Source organism: Solenopsis invicta, chromosome 11, assembly GCF_016802725.1.
Source record: "Solenopsis invicta isolate M01_SB chromosome 11, UNIL_Sinv_3.0, whole genome shotgun sequence".
Classification (NCBI taxonomy): Eukaryota; Metazoa; Arthropoda; class Insecta; order Hymenoptera; family Formicidae; genus Solenopsis; species Solenopsis invicta.
This window is the reverse complement of record NC_052674.1, coordinates 15,274,866-15,283,883: the sequence shown is the minus strand read 5'-3', so window position 1 is coordinate 15,283,883 and position 9,018 is coordinate 15,274,866.

Sequence of the window (9,018 nt, the reverse complement as noted above, 5' to 3'; positions counted from 1 at the left end):
CAGGTGCCGCAGGGGCAGAGGAAGAAGGATGGGAGAATGTACGCGAGGTTGTCTTATTTCCCGTTTTATCGTCCGCACCAGATTTGGATTTTGTGGCGGTTGAAGGCGGCCCTCTTTTTTTTCAACTGGAACATGCTTTGCCCCCCATCCTGTGATCCGCCGGTCCCCCTTTTTTAAAGCACACCGGGCAACACACTTTGTTGGTACAGGCGTTAGCCTGATGACCAATACTGCCACACCTATAGCAGCAGCCAGATTTGCCGATCTGGCTGCTGCAGTTCGCCTGTGTGTGTCCAGTGGCCAGGCACCTATAACACTGAAGCCCACGCAAGGGCAGAAGGACAGCCCTGCAGCTCGACCGCACTCTAAAGCGTGGGGTGGCCAAAACGGCTTTACCAGCCCTTGCGGGACACCTAACCCAGCATGTACCCATGCCATCTGGGGCCCGGCGGATTTCGCCAACCTTTATTTTCTGTGGGGGCGAGTTTCCGATTTTCCCCATGGCGTCAGCCAACTCAAGGATAGTAACGGAATCGTCCATTCCGGACACCCTCAATTCAATCGTCTTAGTAGAACGACCTATTCTTACGTCAGTCTTGTGCGCCATGACCTCTCGGAGTGCCCCAGCGAGAGCATCGGCCTTTTCGCCGTTACCACTGCCGCGGACCTCCAAGATAAGCGTACTTGTCACAGCCCTACGAGGTTTTAAGTTCCCTATTTCAAGGGACTCTAGGTTGATCTCGGTCTTGGTCGCATTACCTCGCCATAGGCCTCCCAATCGGTACAGGTCACCGAGACCGCCGCTGTGTTCAGCGGCCTAATTTTGGCTGACCCGGCCGACCGGTCAAGCTCCATCCTTTTCTTTTGAGGGGGAGGAGGTGCGCCAGCACTGCTCTTCTTTTTGCTAGCTCTTTTGGCTGCTTCTTTGGGAGGACCAGCACTGGGAGCAGGGATGCTGGCCGAGAGATTTATCACTCTTTGGGCAGGTCTTCCCTTGGCCGCTTTCTTTTTGGCCAACCTTGACACCATTAGGGTCCATGGCTGTTCTCCATGGATTGTCTTTAGTGATTGCGCCTCGACTTTTTTCAGTATCTGGCCTGGACACCTTTTCAGGCCTAACCACGGCCCCCATTGCATCTTTAGGCCTGGCTCGGGAGGTCGACCTGTCTCTTGCAGCCCCTTGCTTTCTCAAGGGAAGTCCCAATTCCCTGAGGACTTTCGGGAGTGCCCTGACCAGAATTTCCTGGATTTTGGCTTTTAGGGCGTCCTCAAGGGGCTGCCTAGTCCTCTTACCAACGGTATTTTGGTTTTTACGAACCGGTCTTGCCTTACCTATTTTCCTGTCCGTCTCATTAGATAGCGAGTTCAGCTGTCGCTGTACCCCTGCCAATGCCGGTCTGTAAATAGGTTGCTTGAGTATTTCGTCCGTTAACCCAATGGGTTTTCCTTTGTTCCTTCTTCTACCCCTTGAGTTGCCCAGGGAAGGGAAATCCTCGACTGGGGGTGGGGGTGGGGCTCCCATAACAATGTCTGAGATTTGAGGTATCTCATCTGTCGTCATTGGGATCTCCTCGCCTTCAGTGCAGCTCATTTGGAGAGTCTGCGCGTCAACAGTCTCAACAAAAGCAGATGTCTCCACAGGCGTAGTAGGCAATCCTTTGCTGCTTATTTTGGTCCTGATCGTGAACCGTGTATTCCTGGCCTGAAAGAGCGAAATTTCACGCCTCATCTCCTCTTTTTCTTCCTCCCATTGACGTTGTGCCTCTTGTAAGGGACGTTCGACACTGTCTTCAATGCCCTTGGTTTTTTGGATTTTTTCCCTGGCCACAAGGGAACTAATGCACGCTGTTAATTTTGCGTCCGCGTCTCAGAGGTCTCTCCTAATGGGACCTTGTATATGGCCGGAGCGCTCCACAGACTTGGCTACAGTAGCCAAACCCTGTGTCATTACCGCAGCGACCGCATTAATAGGCTTCATGTTGTATGCTTTGCATAACTCTTCTGCCCTCTGATTGGCCTTGGCGACGGCCAAGGCCAATCAGAGGGCAGAAGAGTTATGCAAAGCATACAACATGGCGGATTTAAAGTTGGCAAGATCGCAGGGTCAATGATTGCCCTGTGATCCGCCTCCAGCTTTTTAGTTGCTTTTTTGGCAGTTTTTTTAGCAAAGGCCTCGGCTGTGAATTTGCCCTCGTTTTCTGGGTTCTTTGCTGGTCTGCCTCGCTTTCTCTTTTCTTTATCTTCCTCCTCCAACTCGGAGGTAGGATGATTTGTTTTGCGGTGTTAGCCGCTCGGCGAGTTCGGCACATCCTCTTTTTGCTACGTAGAGCATCATCCTCCTTGTCAGAGAAAGAGAGAATGATCGAGGTTAAGGAAACGGTTTTTTAAGTATGTTTATCTCTTCCTCGACTCCCTCCTCAGCCCTAGTTTTACTAGCAGGCCAGGCCTGGTTTGTTGCCAGGGGTCCCAGCGGCCCGTCCGCTCTAGCCTAAAACGGCGAGGCGCTCCGTTCCAGGACTAAGTCCCTTCACAGAGACACCTGCCATTTCACGCACGCACCCCCGGCCTTGCCTCGGAAACGTCCGAGCGGCCCGGGGGCAGTCCCGACTCGATGCACCGGGGAGGGTTTCCCACGATGCACGCGCCGGAACATCCCACGCCGTTCCGACCCTGCCCTGGAATACGTCCAAGCGGCCCGGCGACGGCCCAGCCCGACAGGTTCGATAGCACCAAGATCCCGTCGGCCTGTCCTACTCTGTTGAGGAGCAGCTGGCTTTCCCCATGCCTAGACGCGAACCGTAAAAACGACACCGTCCCCAGACACAGGGACCATCAGCCTCTCCATTTCGTGTGTCCGCCGCGCCAGAAGGCGCTTTGGGCACCGCATTTGCCTTTTTGTAAAAGCAAATGCTCTCCCGGTGACCTCTTAGACCCTCCATCTCTCCTCGCCCAAGGGTGACTCGAGGAAGAGGGAGCCCCCTCACTACGACAAGGTGGGTCACCATTGAGGAAGACATTTTTATATGTATTTCAAAGCAAGTACAGTTCCATGTTCTATCTATACCGGTATTGTAAAAAAGAAGGTTCAACCTTTTAAATCGTCCCATGTTTTTTTTAATGAATATAGAACTCAGGAGACACAAAGGAAAAAAGGTCTAACGAATAGCCCCTACATATTTTACTTAACTTCAATACTTTAGTCGTTATAATAGAAAAACTGTTTTAAAATGAGTTTCTTTTAATTTTCATTAATAATTCATTTTTGCGTGATTCAGTATCTGCATCAATATTATACAGAAGGAATCTACGAACCATAAATGAAAATATTTCATTCTGCACACTATTCCCAGAATTCACTGGCTAATTTAGATAATCAAAAATTTGAAATTCAATCCCATATGATTGATGTATAAGAGGGCTGTAGAATTGTCAATTCTCAAAAAAATGTTTGAACCTTCTAAATGAGATGCGAAGCATCTTACTGCATGAAATGCAGCCAGGAGTTCCAGGTGATTAATATGAAACTGTTTTTCACCAGGTGATCAAAACCCGTGAGTCTTAACTTCGTCTGGTACAGCTCCCCATTCCGTCAAAGAGGCATCGGAAAAAATTTGAAGATTTAAAGAATTTGATCTAATAATTACGCTGAAATCTGTCTGTAAAGATAGATTTCCACCATAAAAGATTTTCTCTAATTGAAGATGGGAGAGACATTTTAGCTTCAAAATCTTCATTAGAAGATGCTAAAGCTAGGAATTTCTCTCTTTCCAGAATCTTAGTATGTAACATGCTATTCTGCACCGCTGAGCAAATTAAAATTAGAGAACCTATAAAACTTGCCAAAAACCGAATCTTGCAACTCTTTTTATTTAATACGTCTAGGGTTATTTTAAGGAATCGAATTTCTTTTATCGGGCGGAATCGAAACCGAGAAAAACTTGGTATCAAAAATAAAACCCAAAAATCGAGCTGATTTCGTTGGCTCAGGGACACTTTTATGTCTGTTAATAACAAAACCTAAAGAAGTTAAAAGGTCCATCGTGGATTTTATATTTACAATACATTGCTCGTAAGAGGGAGCAATGTATTGTAAATATAAAAATGAAGTCGTCTAAATAAATGACTGAAAAGATACCTTTTTCCTTAAGGGAATATATGACTGGTTTCAAAATTTTCGTAAATATGTAAGGGGCTGACCTTAATCCAAAGGATAAGACTATAGGGTAATCTAAACTGAAAAAATCGGTTCCTAAATTGGAAACGTAAGAATTGTCTATCATCTTGATGAATCGAAATAAGGAAATATGCTTCCTCTAGATCGATTGTAGCAAGAAAATCATCAGGGGAAAGGAGACGATGACCATCTTCCAGTCTTCCAATTTAAAATGTGGAGCCAAGATAAAACAATTGCGACGTTTTAGGTTCAGAATGTATTTCCAACCCCTTGAAGATTTTTTAATCGCAAAGAAAAATGATAAAAATTGATTCACGCAGTTGTCCACTGTTTCTATCACTCTTCTGTCGAGAAGTCTGAAGATTTCATACAAACAAATTTATTCTTCGATATTGAATAAGTGAATCAAAGTTTTACTTTTCTGAGAGGGCGAATGCTGTGTAAAAGGTAGCCTGTAGCCCGCAACAGTTTGTAGAATTACGGGATCCGACGTAATCTCTTTCCATCGAGAAAGGAAAATGATAATCTACCGGCATTTACCTCCTCTCTAATTAGCGTCTTTTCGATTAGGATCTGGAACGGTACGCCGATTATTGTACGCCGCCCATGTTCTTCTCGTCGCCGATCTCACGTGTCTCACAGGGGCGTCGGCGTTTCCTGATCTAGCAGAAGCTACTTAAGTTGGTTGTTCAATCGGCTGCTGTACCTTCTTAGATATTGTTAACGGCGTTTTAATGATATCCTTGGATGTCTTTTCCATGGTGGCTGCTTTCTTCTGGTCTCCAAACAAAGATCCAAAAAGAAGATCATCTACCGAAATAGCGTCAGCTGTATTCTTGGCAATTAGGTTGAAAGCGAGCGTAATTTGCGCTCTTCGCTATATGGAAAGTCTATAAAAAAGATCGGCTAGGATTTTTGCTTCCTTGTTAACCTTGACACGGCAAAACAGGTTTCCGAACTCAACGACATTTGGCTGTCTGGTTTAAGAAGTCCAAGATGGTTTCACCTAGGGCGCACAAAGCCACGCCTACCTGGTTCTGATTTTTACAACTGTAGTCATCTCTTTTGACCATAGGGTTGTTCTTTAGTGCTATTCTGTACTCTTAATTTAAAGAAGGTGCTTTGAGAAAAGCTATTGCCTCTGGCGAGGAGTATTTACTTAGCAAAGCCTCACATTGATCTGCAGAAAGGCCTTTTCGTGATAAATCACGCCATTTCTGCGATACTAAATCATTCCAAGACGATAAATTCTTACTCTCCAGATCAGAACCGAATAATGGGTTAGTAAGAGGCCCCCCGTTATCTTCCCCGAGGGAGGAGGCCGTGGGCAAGCTCTCTTGCAAAGAAACTTATTTAGCTAGAGGGGACGGATCGTCCACACTTAGGGCCTTACCTGATTCTGGAAAAAAAGAAAGATGGAAATTTCGATCGGAAAATAAAGAAGGTTCTGCTGTCATACCGCCTGTATCGAATACAGATCCAGTAATATCGTACACACTTGAATTTGGGTCCGCTGGCTCTACTTGTCTTGCAAGGGATGCCATAAATTTATCATCAGAGTCCGATCCGATGTGATCAAGAAATTCTGAATCTATGCGTGACCTTTAAACATCATGATCTCCGGAACAGAAGGACGTAACTAGGGATTGAGAAGGGACATTAAACGCTTTAACCTCTCTTTGCGAGAGTATGTTGATAAGGCAAGACATCTTATTTTCTAGACTCGTGAGACGGTCGCTTTTACTACGAGATAAAAACCTCTCTCTCTTTTCCGACTTATGAGCAGATTTTCCCATATTTGAAAACTGGATGTATACAAATTAATGTATGCATCTGTAAGTTATACAATATATTTATTTTTTTTTAAAGATACATAGAGAAGAATATAAAAAAGTTAAAAAGTACTTTTATTTATAATATATATATTTTGCCGACGCAGGCTGTGTCGGTACATATCTTACAGACGTGGGTTGTGCCAATGCGTATCCTACCGGCATCGCCGATGCCAGTACGTATCCTGCCGACGCGGAGGATATTGGTACGTATCCTGCCGTCGACAATGGAGTGACCGGCGCGTGTAGGGTAGAAACGGATTGAGCGGGTGGTGTAGCATGTACGTCCGGAACGGGCTGAGCGAGTGATACGGCAGGTGACTGGAGCAGACTGATAAGCGGGTTGAACGAACTGAGCGGACTGAGCGGACTCAGCTGCTGATGTAAATAATGGAGCGCGCCATGATATGCGTTTTGCTCATCCTTACTATTATCTTTGCTGTTGATGAGTTGCTCGCATTTTTATTTTCTCGCATATTTATTTAATATTTTTATTAACAATAAGGTGATTAGGCTCGTGCGTTTTAAAATAGAACGTAAGAAAAAAAAATTTTTGAACTTTTAAACAGTATTTGATAATGTTAAGAAAATAATTATTTAATTTTTCATAATCTTGTGCAAACTAATTCAAATTGCAAACTTATTTAAATACATTGTTGATTATATTACATTGTATAATTTCTTACTTCGCTCATTCCGCTTATTGTGCATGGGTCCTAGATCTTATACAGGGAGCATTGTGTGTGGCATAAGATCATCTTTGGTTTTGCATCACATTTACAACAAATCATCGTCGTCGGCGGCATCGTCATCGGCAGCATCGTCGCCGGCGCATTGTCGTCGGCGACATCGTTGTCAACGGCATCGTCGGCGACGGCATTGTTGCCGGCGGCATCGTCGTCGGCGGCATCGTCGTCGGCGGCATCGTCGTCGGCGGCATCGTCGTCGGCGGCATCGTCGTCGGCGGCATCGTCGTCGGCGGCTTTGTCAACGGTGGTATCGTCGTTGGAATCGTCTTGGTCTTTGTCGTCGGCGGCATCGTCGTAGGCGGAATTGTCGACTTGGTCTTTGTCGTCGTCTTCATCGTCGTCGTCGGCTACGGTGTCGTCGTCGACTTTATTCTTTTACAGAGCGCATCGCAGCATACGTTACCTTTGCTTTTGGCTGAAAACAAAATAACAATTTTATTGTATCAATCAATTATATATTTATAAATATATATATTTTATCTTCTAATATTGACTTTTTGACCCGTAATAAGATTTCTTCACTGGTACAAAAGATAACCTTATTACAGGTCAAAGTTTATAGGATCATGCTAAGTATACACTTATCCCCGGTTCGAAGAGAACATGTATTAGTATTATTTATTAATATAAATATATGTGATAAATACTTACGCCGTCAATTTCTTTGAGACGTTTCCATTTCTTTAGGATCTTTTTCGTCTCTTGTCTCCTCGTCGCTCGTCTTCTCATCGCTCGTCTTCTCATTTCTCGCCTTCTTGTCTCTTGCCTTTTTGTCTCTCGTCTTCTTGTGTCTTGCCTTCTCTTCTCGTTTTTTTGTGCTCTGCACTGTATACTTCCGCGTGCGCAATTGTACGTGCGCGATTCTACGTGCGCGATTTTCATAAGCATGTAGAATGAGCGTTCCGGGCATGTATGAAAGGGAGATAGGCTCGTCACGTGATTGTTGCGTGGTTGCGCGAAGTAACAAATATTGTGTTTTACAGGCTAGTTGGAGAGAGAAAAAGAACGCTTCATGTTTTCTCTCTCGATCCTGCGCCAAGTGAGGAGAATGCACTGTCGTAGCACCCCCCACCATTTTCTGCCCGCAACCCGACCTCCGCTGCGTTGCCACAAAACACGTACGTGCGCGGCGTCGCGTATGTGCGGCAGCCAGCGCTGAGGGACAACATTTCTGACGGTGTGTACAGTCGTGTTCATTATAGTTGCGACACTTTTTCTTTGATAGTTTTTGGAATGTAGACTTGCTAATCGAGCAGCAAACGTAATTGAATCTATAGGTTGAATTCACAGGTAAAAAAAAATTAATTACGTTCTCCGCTTGATGAGCATGTCTACATTTTAAAAACTATCGAAGAAAAAGTATTGCAACTATAATGAACACGATTGTACGTCCAAAGAGGATAAGATAGAGTAGAAGCCCATAAGAACCCAATAGTAAATTTTGTATCAAGTCTCAGCGCTTTAGGTGGTTCAGTCGGAAATTAATGTTAGTGGTCGCGCTATATTTGAATGATATAGACTGGTATAGATCCGAGTACAGACTCTTTCATACCTGCATAACCATATGCATAAGGAAATTAATTAGCCCATTTCCTTATGCATGTGCTAATGAACCAATCAATTTCCTTATGCATATAATTTTGCAGCTATGCAAGAGTTTGTGCTCGAACCTTATAAATGCATTAAACTCAATCGAAAGATCTTATTACTAGATTGTGTAACGGGTCAAATACATTATTAAGCTTTCTGTAGAAATATTGATTAAAAATATTTATTATAAAATATATAGTATAAAATATATTTCATATATACAGAGTGTCCCATTTTAAAAAACACACCTCGATAATTCTTCAACGAAGCATTTTCAGTAAAAATGTTTTAGACAGAAATTGCATGGTTTCGAGGGAGACATAAAATGGTGTTATTAATTTGACTTTGAATAGTTTCTTGAAAGTCACTTTCAATTTTCTTAATGGGACTGTCTATTTTTTATGACATTTTTATAGCTTATCTCGAGATCTTTTTAAAACATTTCAAGAAAGTTTATTTTTATTGAGTACTTTCCGAGTTGTGCGGCTTGAAAGCTACGATGTACTGTAACTTTCAAGCATCATAGCTCGGAAAGTATTTAACCAAAATAAATTTTCTTATAATGTTTTGAAAAAGTCTCGAAATAAGTTAGAAGAATATGCAATAAAAAATACAATATTAGAATATCGGTAGTTTCCTAATTAAAAGGTATCGCTACTTTTCTAACATTGTA